General features: G+C 39.5%; 1 long non-coding RNA gene across 1 annotated transcript in view; it reads right to left on the bottom strand.

Moving 5' to 3' along the window:
• LOC123386554 overlaps window positions 1–14,866 on the bottom strand; it is a 242,513-nt gene extending 227,647 nt beyond the window's left edge. Inside the window, exons 1-2 of the long non-coding RNA XR_006600587.1 lie at window positions 14,355–14,866; window positions 7,929–8,019 (exon numbers count right to left, since the gene is read on the bottom strand). This is a non-coding gene — a long non-coding RNA (uncharacterized LOC123386554). The remainder of the gene's footprint in view (window positions 1–7,928; window positions 8,020–14,354) is intronic.
• Window positions 14,867–15,598: the final 732 nt, after the last annotated feature.

Below are 15,598 nucleotides of genomic sequence, written 5' to 3'. Positions count from 1 at the left end.
TTTACAGCAGCACTTTATACAGATACAAATTTTGTGAATATAAGCAGGGTGTTTGCAGCAGAAATAGAACAGAAAGTGGACACAGGAAGAGTTGGACAGAAGTCCAGTAGATATAAGGATTCTATTCCTTCAGGGACTTAACCAGAGGGATGAGGAAGAAGGAGGGGAGAGGGTTGGGGGGAAGGGAGGATGTGAAGAGAGAGAGAGAGAGAGAGACAGAGAGAATATAGGGAGTCTCTATTCCATGAAGGTGAGGGTGAGGGTCTTTCCTGACTTTCCACCATATTTCTGGAAATTGACCAAAGGAAGCAAACCAGATGGCTCTCCTTTCCCTCACCCACCACATCCGACACCAAATCCCACAAAGCCCACTGGGGAATGCCGCTCCTAGTCATCCCTCCAGAGCACCTTGTGCCACAGCTTCAGGTCTCCCTAGCACAGGGCAGCACTGCCACCAGCTTATCATGTCGGCCCTGGATCACTGCAGTCAACTCCCAACCAGGCTGTGTTACGATTCCCCTACCACCTCCGGTCCTTTCCTCATCTAGAAGCCATAATGATTTTCCAAATTTCAACACTGATCTCATCATCTCCATCCATTTCCTTTAAGATAAAATCCATACTCCTTATTCTAGCTTATAAAACTCTTTCCAATCTCTTCCACCCCTACCTCTCCAGCCTCATTCCTTGTGTTGGGGTGGAAGGTGGCAGAAATGTTGTATCTTTGTCAGTAGTCCTTAACTAGCTGTACCACTTGGATGATACCATACTCTCCCCTCTTTCCCTTCACCCCTACCCCTTCACTTTGCTTGGGCAACTCCCTAAAGAGACCCAATCCCCAAAGGCCATGTAACATGTCAGAAGAAGAGGTTCCCTCGGGAAACCTCTTGCGGGCAGAATCTAAGTGGAATCTTGAGGTCCACCCATTTGTGCAGGCATCCTCTTTGGGACACTCTTTTCCTCCCTGTATGAATTACGTTCTCATTGGACGGCATTTGATTAGACCTCAGCCCAAAGGGGTACAAGCATCCAGATGGCGTCTTGCCATTCCCCTGACCGGACATCAGCCCATAGCCTGGGGTCCGGCTGGCTTCTCCTGACGAGCTGGAACAGTTTACATCATGGAGGCTCTGCAGGGGCTAAATGCTCAGACCTCCACCCTCAGCCTGACAACCTGTTTCAGTGTTGAAAAACAGTTCAAGGTAGCACTTGAGACCAAACGTGTCATTTTCCTTGTCAAAATGAAAGCTGTAAATTTTAAACCTACTGCTTAATGTATCCAGATATTGAACACAGGGACTTTTATCCTCAGCTTAATGGTCTGTCTAAAAACATCAAAAAAGATTACTTAAAAACTCTGGGCCTCAGAGGTCCTATAAAATTACATGAAGCACCCCCCCCCCATCTTCTCCAAGTTTTAAAAAATTTATTGGAAAACACTTATGCAATATGTGAACTCCTTTTTCCTTAGCCCTAGATACTAAGGTTATGTGCTTGATTGCTGGGGGGTGGTTAAGAAAAGCAATAGGATAAGATGAAATTTTATTAGATTACAATCTAAAATTTTAATAGAGTTTCTGCTTCTGGGAATGGATGGCGAATCTTATTCAGCATCTTCTTGAACAGGGAAAATGTAAAAGCATGACTTTCCTCCTTTAATATAATGTGACAAAAGGCATGTCAGAGCTTTTTGATTTTTTTTTTTTTTAATTCAGATATTTGTAGAGACCTGATGGGAACAGAAAGACAGACGAAGGTAGAGAGTTAGAATATAATTATTTCCTCCAATAAAAGCAGTGTCGGGATAAAAGTAATTGCTAAAATTTTAGGGATGAAGAAATTATAACACTGGACCTTAGTAGCTTTATTAAAAGCTCACCCACAAGTATACAGTAATCTGAGGCCTTAAAAATCCACTCCATAGCCAGAGTGTCTGTGATGCTGTGATAATGGCAAAGTTTGCTCCGAAGGTCTTACTGTCATAGCTCTAAAAATTCTTTGTTGACACAAACAGAATCTTTATTGCCTCTAGGCTATAAGATAGGGGTGTTCTGTGTGCGATCATTATCTTTCTGCCGAGAGAAAATTATGAACCATGAAGTTTAGAGGGATCAAGTCTGCCTTCAACTGTTGCATTAAATCTAAGGGTTTGCCTATTCTAGAGAACAAAGTTGCTAATTAGGGGGACAAGATGTTTGGGAAAATGGAAAGCTTCCAAGTTCCTCCTGGATTCAAAATTTCCAATATTTTTAAAGCACTATAGATTCACAGATTGGTAATAGCATCATTTGCTTTACCCGCCTTAAGAGTGCTCTCTGATGTATCTGCTTCTGATATAATAACAACTCCATTATAGGCCCCACATTTAAGGTCCTTACTTTAATGCCCCAACATTTTGGTGCATGTCTGACTTCCCCACAATGCAGCAGCCTCATTAAGGATTACTCCCTGGCAAAGGCAGTATCTAATGGGTTAATGAGGTTGGGCAGTCTCAGCCTGTTAGCAGCTGCTTAAGCAGCAGGCTGGGGAAAGCTCTGTTGATTTTCATTCTTCACTGCTGAGTGATGAAGGGCAACCTATATACTAGAAGTCTAGTCAGGCCGCAACCTGTACTCGTGTACAAAAAATTCAATTCAATCCATGCCGCAGGTCAACAATTACTCCATGATATATGATATCAAGTTAAAGTCAATGCATTTATGGTGTATAAGGGGCTAAAACCAGAGGGCTTCGGCTTGAGGTTAGCCACTATTTTGATTACTCTTTATTGTGGAAAATTAAGACTGTATCAGCCCTGATCTAGAATCTGAATAGTTCTTTAATTGATGATCACATGCATCGTGATTAATATTATTGATGCTTTCAGCAATGATGCAATTTTTTTAGCTGGTCACTTTGGATTACTGAACTCATTTTGGGATACACAGCCCAAAACTCCACTACCAAACATAGTACACTACTTTCTAACAAAAACATATCTTCGAAGGCTTGATCATTTTAATATGAAAAGAGAGTCTGTCACTTAAGGTTCTTTTGATACATCCAAAACCCCTCTTTGTTTGGCTTCTCTGTGTAAAAAAAAATCACCTGAAAGCTTGCAAAAAGATCCCTGAGGCCACTCTCCAGAGATTCCTATTCAACAGGTCTGGGGTGGGGTCTGAGAATTTACATTTCTAAAAGGCTCCCAGGTGACAATGACCTTGCAGGTCCCCCAATCACACTTGGAGTGACACCGTTCTGGGATACCAATTTTTTATTCTTTCCCAGTCTCCTTTGCTGGATTTTCCTCTTCTCCGTGACCTCTATGGCTTGTCTAATACCTCTTCTACCTTCCCTGCAGAGACATCTCGTTCAGTCTTAAGGCTGTAAAACATATCTACAGGCTGATAAATAAATCCTGGGTTTGCCCCTGAATTCATGATTGCATATTGGTTTGCTATTCCACGTCTCCTGATTCTCCTTTCAACCCTAAAACCTGGTCCTCTCCAGAGTTTTCCAACTCAGTAAATGGCACCTTGCAAAATTGTTCAAGGCAAATCTCTTATCATCTTTTTTTTTTTTTAACGTTTTTTTTTATTTATTTTTGGGACAGAGAGAGACAGAGCATGAACGGGAGAGGGGCAGAGAGAGAGGGAGACACAGAATCGGAAACAGGCTCCAGGCTCCGAGCCATCAGCCCAGAGCCTGACGCGGGGCTCGAACTCACGGACCGCGAGATCGTGACCTGGCTGAAGTCGGACGCTTAACCGACTGCGCCACCCAGGCGCCCCAAATCTCTTATCATCTTTAATTTGACCCTTCTTCCCACATCCCACTCCAATCCATCAGTACATACAGTTGGCTCTTCTTTCATATTAAGTGCAGAATTGGGCCATTTCTTACTATGTACCCTGGCCATGCCACCATTACCTCTAGCCTGGATTATTGCTATTATTTCCCAGCTAATCTCCCCGCTGTTCCTTGTCCCGTACTCCACTACATTCGTATAACAAACAGAGTGATCCTTGTAAATACAAGTCAGTCTGGGGCGCCTGGATGGCTCAGTCAATTAAACATCTGGGTTCGGCTCAGGTCATGATCTCAAGACTTGTGAGTTTGAGCCCCACATCGTGCTCTGGGCTGACCACCCAGAGCCTGGAGCCTACTTTCAATTCTGTGTCTCCCCCTCTCTCTCTCTGCCCCTCCCCTGCTCACGCTCTGTCTCTCTCAAAAATCAATAAAAGTTAAAAAAAAAAAACACTTTTTTAAAAATAAAATACACATCAGTTCTCATCACAATTCTGCTCTAAACTTTCCATAGAACTCAGAATAAAAAGCTGGAGGTCTGGCAGCATCCATTAAGGTTCTACAAACCTAACCTCAATCCCCTAAACTTCTACCCGCTATGCCTGCAGTTTGCCCTTCACTCCTGTGCCCTGGCCATGCTAGCCTCCTTGTTCTTCCTGTCATACACCAAGCTGTTCCTGCCTCAGTGCCTTTGCATGTGATGTTTCCTCTGCCCGGAATACTTTCCCCTGGTTATCCACAGGGCTCACTCCTTCCCCCTGCTCTGCTCTCTGCTCAGATGTCTCCCAAAGGGGCTTCCCTGGCTCCCTCACTAAAAGAGCACTCACAGAGCTCATCTGCATCACTCTCCAAACTCCTCACCCTGCTCTGCCCTCTCTGCCTTGGCACTTATCACCCCAATGACTTTTTATGTATTTGTTCATTGCTTGCCTCCCTCTGCCAGAATGCAAGCTCCATGAGGGAAGAAATTATTTTTCTATCCACTGCTATATTCACTCTACCAGAAATAGTATCTGGCCTGTTGTATTCAGTAACTACATGAATACACTGATCAAAAAGTGAACATCTTAGTCCAAGAAAAAAACTGATTTTTTTTCCCTCTCTAAAATTGACTAGTTATTCTTCTCAGCCTTAGTCACTCTAAGATGCAACATTTTTGCACTATTTACTTCAAGGGAATTATATAGACAATTTACTGAAGTAAAAATTATCCAAAAGACTCCAGTTTTCATTTCACACTCCCTATAAAAATTCAGCAAGCTCTCACTGCACTCCGCCACTGTTCCCCCACACCCATTTTCCCTTGAGCCCGTGGCCCCCCGGAACATTAGCCTGAAAAACAGTCTCTTTGAGTGACCCTAGGCACAGAGAGAGCTGCCGATCTATATATCAAACTGATTGGTCACAGGTGGTCACAATGTGGGACAGAGAATGTAAATTTTTAAACACTGTGGTAACTGCACAGAGTAATACTGCCTGTTTGAAATGCTATCACGGCTAATTAATGCAGCTCAAGGGTTCTCACACTTGATAAATACAAGAGATGGCAAAAGTCTGAGAGTTAGGTAAAGAAACCAGTATGAAAATAGCTTTGGAAAAATATACCGCAGCACACAGCTACTATTCATCCCTTACAGTGAAAAACTGTATTCGTGCTTAAAATGATTCTTCTCACTAACTTTCTACCCAACTCAATTTAATTTAACTCAATTTAGGCTTAAATGCTTATACTCTGAACTCCACTGTCTTTGAGCTTTTTAAAGAGTAATGACATTGATAGTTGAACCTGTGGGCCACGTTGCATGTTTTCTAATGTTATTTGTTGGGCTGCAGCTTGCAATGAAAAGCAAGTATTAAAAAAAAATAAATGCGTGTGGAGATTAGAGTCCACATTTTGAAATGTCAGTAAATACAGTATTTATGTGACAGATCATAGTGACTTGTAAAAGGCAGCCATATGTGTATCAAACTCTCAGTCTTCCTAATGTTTTTTCTTTAAAAATCTTTTATTTTTAAATCCGAAGAAAACAGCACTGAAGGAGAACTATCTTTTAGACTTTTTGAGGAATTCAAGCTAAAATCTGACCTCCTCAGCCCACGGATTTTTCTCTTTCAAAGAGAAACTAGGGGAACATTTCCAGCCTGTGTGCTACTGTCATATCACAACATTTAGGGCAATAGAAAGATTTAAGAAAAAGAAATCAAGGATAGAACATTAGAGTCTTTAATGTACTGATTCACTACTTAGCAGTGCCTAGAGGTAGTTTGCCGTGTGCTTTCACAAATAGCACCATTAACAGAATTTTACATGCCTAGGTCACTTTCCTTTGATCCCAAAGAAGTCTTAAAACATTGAACAAACAACAGACTTGAGGCTACATCCCTGAAAGACAGCCACTTCTGGGGAGTAGAGGTGGTCTCTGACATAGCAACAGAACACGCGGGACAATTTCAAACAAAGAACAAAAGCAACCGATGGTCCTTCTGGAAACCGCCAAGGATGTTAAGTGTTTTCAGAGAGTGAAATCAAACACAACAGCATAAGGCCTGTGGAGAATTTTCCTAGAAGATGAAACCCCCTCTTAAAAGTGATTAAGTCCTTAGTGGTCATCACAGACCTCCAAATTCCATGGTCCCATATACATAAACCACATCTCCAAATGCACTGAAATTATATCTCGGGCATAAGCTTTCTTTTGTTCTGATGCCAGTTTGTAAGAGATCTTCACGTGAACAAAAGCTTCTGTCTTTACAATAACCATCTTTCTTTAGAAAAGGCAAGCAATATACTTTTGGGATGCCAAGTCACACAATAGAGGAAACCAAATAATTCCAGGGAGGTTTGATGAGCCCTCAGCAAATCCTACAACAATTCTAGTCATCTGTCACTCAGGAAGTATCTCAAAAAGAATTGTGTGGCATTGCTACTGTCTATTACCTGTAATGTTCCGTTTGGTTCACTTGAGGTGTTTTTTTTTTAAATATATAATGAATGCATTCAATAATTGTTTGAATTGCTGCTGTGCGTTCTGTCATAAATGGTTTATGGATAACCATCAATTGGTTCTGCTCATCAGTCTAACAAGTTCAATGTACTACTCAGAGCAAAGGATGACTATTTATTTAACAGCTCTTGGCAGGAAAATTTGTTGCATGCCACAACTTTACAAAGAACATTAAAATCAATGACAATTTATAAACCAAAGGCTGGGAATTATGCTTTGGATTCCCATAATTCATCAGAATAAAGCTGTCAGATACCTTTTATTATAAATTAATAGCATGTTGTCTAAGAGCGCTGGAGAACAGATGTTTAGCCAGTTCGGTACTGACATCTAGTGGACAATGAAAAATATTCCCCCATTTTCTCCCAACTGGATTTTCCCTTTTTTCACAAAAGATGTTCGTTGCCGCTGCATCCGTCAGATTTTTTAACATACAAGAAATTGTACATGAGTTCAACTTTTGTGCATTTGTGTTTGAGCTAACCAAATGTCACAAGTTTGAACTTTTAGGGATCATCAATGGCAATATGTACTTAATTTAAAACATACTCAATAACCTTTAAAAAAAATCTGTTTTAAAAAAGAACTGAAAAATATCCTCACACACTGGCAGCCTCATATAACTTAAAGTTTTTAGTATTCTTTCATACTCCGGGACTTAATTACTTCTTATTCTCTACTATTAAATTAATTGTGCTATATTAAAGCATCAACATCCAACTCCAGTGCTCTCAAAAAGAAATAGAACTATAGTTCTAAACAAAGCTCTAAAATAAACATTTACTTAGCTCATATATGATTAAAAGTTAGGGTTTAACTTAATTATGATGAATTTTTCTCTCCACTTTAATGTTATTTATGAATGACTGATACATTGCAAAAAAAAAAGAGAGATTGAAGGAAAGACTTCTTATATGCACTGTTTGTGGATTTTGCTTCTTTAAACAGTATTTTCAGGTTGGTCTGCACAATAATATTCCATATTCATTAACATGTTTAAAAACTGAAAAATATCCTCATACACTGCAATCTCGCAGGTACACAGTCTTGGCAAAGGTACCCCCTGGGGCAGGGCTAGGATTTTTTTTTTGCCCCAGGTAAGGGACAAATCAGAGGCTTTAACATATTCCATGTTACCTGATCTGCAGCCATGCTGGACTTGACTTTTCAGGGGATTAAGAAGGTTAAGGAGGGCACTCTCTTCAGAGACTTTTGGAATACAGAGTACCTGAAAGTAAAGAAAACAGAAATGAAACCAGTGTTCACCATGCACCTGCTTCTGTGTCTCGCACTGTGATAGCACTTCACATAAGAGATTAATGGAGTATGGGTCAGGGATGAAAATTAATGGTCCAATCTGATATCCCTTAAAGAATAGCATGTGCTCTAAGACCAGCATCAAGCTGATATTTCCAGGAGAGAAGGGATAATACCTCTTTCTAACTTGATTGTTATTGGGAGACAACTAGTAAAACTCAACCAAAATCATAATATCCCCTATTCCACTTTACTGAACCATAAAATGGTGAGAATGGTATATGAAACCACCTTATAAATTTTGTGAAGTTTATAAAATCTATTTTAGGTTACTTTGAAAGCAGTGCATTACAATTATTTTGGAAGGCCTATGTGTTTATTATGAAGGTGAATAAATAGAACAGAACACAATATCCTCCCACAATAAAGAGAGACCAACTTCAGGAGTTCTTTATGTGAAAGTGGGGGGTAAACCTACTTAAAGCATAAGCCCACAATTTTTTTATAGAGTAATGTAAAAGGAGCTATTTCAGGATTTTCATGGTTTTCTTATTTAGGAAACTCTACAAGCCAATCCCAACCTTCAGATCTCTGTTTGAACATCTTTCTAAACAAGCTTTTAGCAAGTCATTAAAATAAAGACATTGCATGAATAAGGACAACTGAGTAGCATTTTACCAACTAACATGCCCTCTCAATGGGCAGCATTTTTGTATTACTAAAAGAAAAAGTAGGCTGCCTTCTGCTGTCATGAATTACTAACTTCAGTTCTTTTCATGAAAGAACCCTTATCACACACATACCAGTCTTTACTTAACATTCCCTTATTTTTAAAATAATTTTTAACTCTCTAGTCATTCTAAATCCCATATTCTCATCTAAGCTATGGGCCAACACTAACTCCTTGTATATAGATATATTTCTAAGATCCCCACTGATGGAGAAATCTGCAAATGAATGTACAACTGCCACATTCAGTTCTGGAAGCAGTAAGAAAAGCAGATCACAGGAGGCAAGTCTTGGGAGCCAGTGAGGCAAATGCATATCTAGAAGCTCAGGGTGGGTGTTTTAACTTAAGAAGGATATAGGTTGAGTACAGTAAAAAATCCTCTTAATGTGGAAAGGACAACCAGTAAATGGGACTCATAGGTCTAGAAATAAAGATCATGTGGAAAAGACTCAAGCTGAACTTTAACCCTAGGGAAAGTCACTACCCCTTCAAATACTCCCCACTGTGCAGACACGTCAGGGACCAAAAGTACACCAGGAGAACCAGAGATCCACAAGGACAACTTCCTCCTGATTAACATAGGGTCAAGTTGTTACAGTCATAATAATTTTTCTTAAAGCCTTCCTCCTACCCGTATTATTTTAGGTTGTGACTGAAGTAGTCAAAATCATTACACATTAGGTCTGGATGGGGCCTCAAAGAGTATTTAGTCCAATTCCTTGGCCTCAGACAAAGAAAAGAGGCTCAGAGAGGTTAGGGGCATTCAGAAGTCAATAACACAATAACTGAGTGCCATCACAACACGGGATAGGAGGTCATCACAGCTGAGACTGCAGGAAGCCCTCAGGCCCAGGAAAGATTCAGGGCCAGGGGTGATGAGGTAAGGCTGTGAGTAAGGACTAGAAGATGACCACCTGAGTAGAGAAGACCTGTCCCAGAAAAGCATGGTCAAGCAGAGTTGAAATTCCCAAATAAGGGGAGAAGGTATGAGCAAAGACACATCCAGGTGCCCATGACCAGAGCCAGGCTTTGTATCAGAACTCAAGTAGGCAAGTGGGAAATCAAGAGAAGCAACAGAAGAAAGGAAAATAGAACAACGTAGGTGAATTTGAATCCAGAGATCCACAAAGGAAAAAAGACAGTCAGGCTCACAATCAAAATTGAGATTTCAGCCCCTCTTGAACCTCACTCAGGAAGTAAGATATTCTAACTCAAGCTCAGAGATTCTATATGGTTCTCTGAAGACAAGGTTCAATTCTGGCCCAGCTAACTTGGCAGATATGAGCTGGTTATAGGAGCACCTGGATAAGGTGATAAGTATGTGGGCAAGAATGTCAAGAGGACAGACCCTTACAGTGCCTACGTTAGTTGGATGACTATAGATACCTGAAGCCATGAATCAGTAAGATGTGTGATTTATACATGTGCACAAGGTGTCTGTACACCCATGCACAGACCACAATCAGGACACATTCCATGTTTATTTCATCACCTTATTTCCTCTCCCTTCAACTTTCAGTCATTTCACTGTTTGTTAATAGTCTTTCTACCACAGATTCCCCAATGCACTTTAAAATTATTTTCCTGGGTAAATTTACATCTTCTATTTATTTTTAAACTTTGTTTATAAAAATGTCTACTTTAAAATGTCATTTCCTAAGGAGCCAGAGTACATATTTATTTAATAAATGTTTATGCTTCTTTTGAATCTGCTTTGTATTCTGTGTCCAACTAGGGTCTCAAGAAAAAAACACGTGGTTAATTCAAATCAGTCTGTTTTCCAGTTGAGAATTTTGAATCTAAAGATTTTGAATCTTACTGAAACACACCAGAAACCATCTTTTTACTGTGTATTTTAAAAACTGAGTAAAATATAATTAAATGGGTTAACTTAAATGATGAAAACTAAAATTACATCTATAGGAATTTTTAAGTGAATAATTTCAGGTCAGAGACTAGCAGAAGGAAAGAAGCTGGGTGGCTTATAAATTAATGTATTTAATCAATGATTTATAGTTAATTTACTTAGGTCTCTCCTTCAATCTATCCCTAAGACTTTTATCTTTGAATTTCAGAATGAAAAGCTAAACTATTATTTGGAGAAATGGGTGAACATGGGCAGCCAATTGAAAACTCCAACAGTTTTCTATGTATTCCTTTTGATATTTTATCAGTAAGGTTTTAATAGCTACACAAGAACCGCATGTTGATGTTATGTGATAGTCCCAAGCAGAGATATCAATGACTGTAACTGATGAAATAACTAAATATCAACAGTAAAAGGACCTCCAGGATGGTAGAAAAGAACATCACAGAGGGGGGAAAGCGAGTTTCTGGCCAACATGTAAACAAGAATTTGACTCTGTTTATTTCTTCCTTCCTTCAGATATATTGGAGAATTGCTTTGTGCCTTGTACCTCTCATGGTCCAATTTAATATCTTTCTGTTTTTTTAGAAGGTGGTTTATGCAATTTATTGGAATATTTCCAGGAAAAGAATAAGAGAGACAGAGAGAGAAAGAGAAAGAGAGGGGAAAGAAGGAAGGAAGGAAGGAAGGAAGGAAGGAAGGAAGGAAGGAAGGAGAGAGGGAGGAAGAGAGGGAGGGAGGGAGGAGGGGAGGAAGGCAGAAAAGGAAGGAAGAAGGAAGGGAAGGGAAGGGAAGGGAGGGGAGGGGAGGGGAGGGGAGGGGAGGGGAGGGGAGGGGAAGGGAGGAAAGGGGAGGGGAGGGGAGGGGAGGGGAGGGGAAGGGAAGGGAAGGGAAGGGAAGGGAAGGGAAGGGAAGGGAAGGGAAGGGAAGGGAAGGGAAGGGAAGGGAAGGAATATAAGGCTCAATACATAGTAATGTCCTTCCAAAAGCTTTCTAAGGCCCCCACTCCTGTCTTAAATTCCATTAGTTTATTATGATAGTGATTTCATCAAAATAGTGATGCTTGAGAATAAAGAGTTTTGTTTTGCCCCAAAATCAAAATACCAGAGAAAGAGCAAGGCAAATTTCCCTGAAGTCCTGCATCTATTTTCAATCCTGACTTGATCTCCTTCAGAGACTACAAAGCTGATCAAGAGAATTTCGGAAGCACAGTAACAAAAGACCCATCACCGGGCAGGTTGTTAAGACCTCTTCTGTCGCACACCATAGCAGTGGCATTGCTCAGGCATATTCTCACTAATTGTGAAATAAAGAAAAAAGACTGGGAAGACGGGGGTTTGAGACCCATGTATGGTTGTTGTGTGCTGCACTAAGCCAAAGAACCTACTAAGACTCCTTCAGCTTTGAGGACAGTGATGCCATCCACTGCCGTCTGCACTCAGAAACTACTGAAGGCTCTCAGACAAGTAGCAGAGAGGGTTGTAACCATCTCCTCCCCAGACTCTCTCAGGTTGCTTAGGAAAGAGTTGAAAGCTTCATCCTTTTTCTATGAAATCTAATCATGGAAACTCCCAAGCTGCCTTTGTTTCCCACCTCTGAAGTGTACCCATGCTTCAGCGGTGTGTTATATAAATGCTACTCAGTACATGAGTGAGTTTTGTGATTTGCTATGTACATGACCTATAGATAGCTGTCTACATCAGCATTGCCCAGGGTGGTCTCAGGAAGCAGAAACTGAATCTCTAATACAGACATACCTGGCTTTTTAAAAATCCAATATGTAAAAATGCCAGCATAGATAAATCTTTGCACCAGAAGACATCTCAGAGATCATTTTGTCTAAATTCCTCATTTTATAGATTCATTTATTCATTCATCTGACACATTAATCAATTAATTAATTAATCCCAGAATTTCCCAAAGACTTTCAATGACTTGCTTAGGGAAATGAAATATGTGTTCAGTGTTGCACAGAAGTTTAAAGAGAGTTTAAAATACTGTACAGTACCATTTATATGTGGAATCTAAAAAAAGTAAAATAAAAGCTGATCTCAGAATAGAATGGTCATTGCCAGGCCTGGGGAAAGGGGAAAATGATACGTCAAAGGGTAGAGATTTTCAGTTACAAGGTGAATAAATTCTGTGGATCTAATGTACAGCATGATGACTATACTTACTTATATCATACTGTATACTTGAAATTTGCTAGAGTAGATCTTAAATATTCTCACCACACACACATACAAGGTGTTAACTATGTGACATAATGGATACATTGATTAAACTGATCTTGGTAATTATTTCACTAAATATACATTATATATGCATATATATATACAATTCTATTTGTCAGTTATTCCCAATGAAGCTGGAAAAAAATAATTTTAATAAAGAGAATTTAAAGGTTCCTGGATTATCATCCGTGTTGTTTCAACTCTTCCAATGTTGAGAAATGATTAATGGTATTTCCATGCCAACCAAATCAAAGCAAACTGTTAGAAATGTTTGTCTTTAGTTCCTCAATAATGCTCCTTAAGGAGCCTCTCTACATTCTTTCTCTTAAATTCATCATAGTTCCTCTTTTTTCCCAGTGGCAAAATCAGTGTGGAATTAATCACATAGACCAAGGGCAGCAAACTTTTTCTGTAAAAGGCTAGATACTTTAGGTTTGCAGATCATACAGTCTCCATCTCAACTACTCAATTCTGCCATCATAGCACACACAAAAAAAGCTGTAAACTATAAAGTAATAGCCGGTGGCTGTGTTTCAATAAAACTTTATTTTTTTAATGTTTTTTATTATTTCTGAGAAAGAGAGTATGAGCAGGGGAGGGGCAGAGAGAAACAGAAACAGAGGATCTGAAGCAGGCTCCACCCAGACAGCAGAGAGTCTGATGCAGGGCTCAAACCCAAGAACTGCGAGATCATGACCTGAGCTGAAGTTGGATGCTTAACCAACCGAGCCACTCAGGCGCCCCTTCAATAAAACTTGATTTACAAAAACAGTTTGAGGGCTGAATTTGGCTCACAGGCTGTAGTTTGCTGACCCCTGTTGCAGACTATTACCTGGGTGTGTAGCAGCTAACTCACCGTCTTTTTTAGAAGATAAATTGCCTTTTCCTCCCATTAAAATTCTCATCTCTTAATGAATTCCTTCAGATAGTGCTCTCCAAAAGAACTTACTGTCATAATGGAAATGTTCTGTATCTGTGCTATCCAACATGATTACAACTAGCCACGTGTGGCTAATGGACATTTGAAACATGACTAAGTAACTGAGGAACAGAATTTTAAGTTTTACTTAATTTTTATTAATTTGAATTTAAATACTCATGTGGGGTTAATGGCTACTCTGTTGGACAATAAAGCGTTAAGGAGTAATGAAGACCATCAGGCACTATTTTAGATCGATCCAAAATACTGGAAAGTCTATTGTTCCCTCAAATCACAATGTGTAGATAGGTACCTATACCATTTTGCCTGACCAGCCTGTGGCATTTGAAAGGCATTCTTTTGTTTTGTTTTGTTTTGTTTTGTTTCACAAAATAATGCTTTTACATAATTCTCCAAGAATAAAAAATTAAATTATAAACTTTGTATTTTTAAACACCCTTTTCAGAGTCCTTCAATTGGATTAAATGTGTAACACCTTTATTTCTCTTTATATAGCACTGTGTTAAACTTGAGTTCATTAACAGATTTCACCTACCATTGCAAGACTCGATTTATTGCTGTCTTCCATATGCTTGCTACCCTCTGAAAATATAGGCACAAAAATGAATTAGTATATTACCATGTTACAAAGTCCCTAATAAAGGAATATATTTCACTAATAGAAACACAGAACAACTAAAGTGCCCAAAATGGAGGAATTAGAGAAATATAAAAAGAGGAGGAAGCACTTGGGTTGGACATTGACCAGGAATAGTGCGGAAAAGTATTTCAGAAAAAAAAGAATAGCTTTAGCATAGGGATGTAAATGGGGAGTGCATGCTGATTTGGGGGAATGATGAGTAATCCGGTATGACTAGAATATAAAATGGAAGATGGAAATGGCTAGAGATAAACTCAGAAAGGTAAGCTAGGACCAGATTGAAAAAGCCATTGTATGTTTGGAAAATATCTTGCAGGCTCTGAGGAGTTACCATAGGTTTTATAACTGAAGAGGTAACCACAGTTAAGATCTTTGTTATAATTCTGGCAACAGCGTGAAGTCACTTTACAAAGACTGGAGGTAGGATTGTGCAGGAGGAGGAGGAGTGTGCAAATAAAAGCTTTGTATTATTTTTTTGAAGTAAGCTCTATACCTAACGTGGGGCTCGAACTCCCCACTCCAAGATCAGGAGTCACATGCTCTCCCGACTGAGCCAGCCAGCTGCCCCAAAACCTTTGTATTAATTTTTAATGCTGAAGATGAAAAAGATTAAGATCCTATATCACTGGATTAATGATCATGAATGTTACCCAAAAACTTGGTAAAACCTAAACAAAAATCTCAGAAAATCTAGATCAGAGGTCACAAGCTGCAGGGGATCAAGCTAAACTTAGCCCACAAATGTGTTTTGTCTTACAATGTTCTTTGAATAATTTTATTTGACTGCCAATATCTGTAAATGAGGGGATTTCACATGAAAATCCAGATTTTTCTCTAGAATGTTCATTTCCTTTTAAAAATCATAAGATTGAGCAGCACTGGGCCTTCTTTCTCTCCTGGCAACAATCAGCTATTACTGGGTTGCCGCCACTCATCTTCCCACAGAATAGCCATGCTCTAGTTTTCTATGGTGCCCACCACTTCCTAGTACTTGACTTCTACTTGGTTTCAGTCTTTTATAATACCCACCAGGCCTCAAAGACACTTGAGTTTTTTACCCCAGCTTAAGACTTGGTTGAAAGTTTAAAACTTCATTTGCTTTCAGAAACTTTCTCTATAAATATTAGCTTCTACAGTAC

This window comes from Felis catus, chromosome B4 (genome assembly GCF_018350175.1).
Source record: "Felis catus isolate Fca126 chromosome B4, F.catus_Fca126_mat1.0, whole genome shotgun sequence".
Taxonomy (NCBI): Eukaryota; Metazoa; Chordata; class Mammalia; order Carnivora; family Felidae; genus Felis; species Felis catus.
Note: the sequence above shows the minus strand (reverse complement) of the source record. Positions and strands in the feature narration are given on the sequence as shown.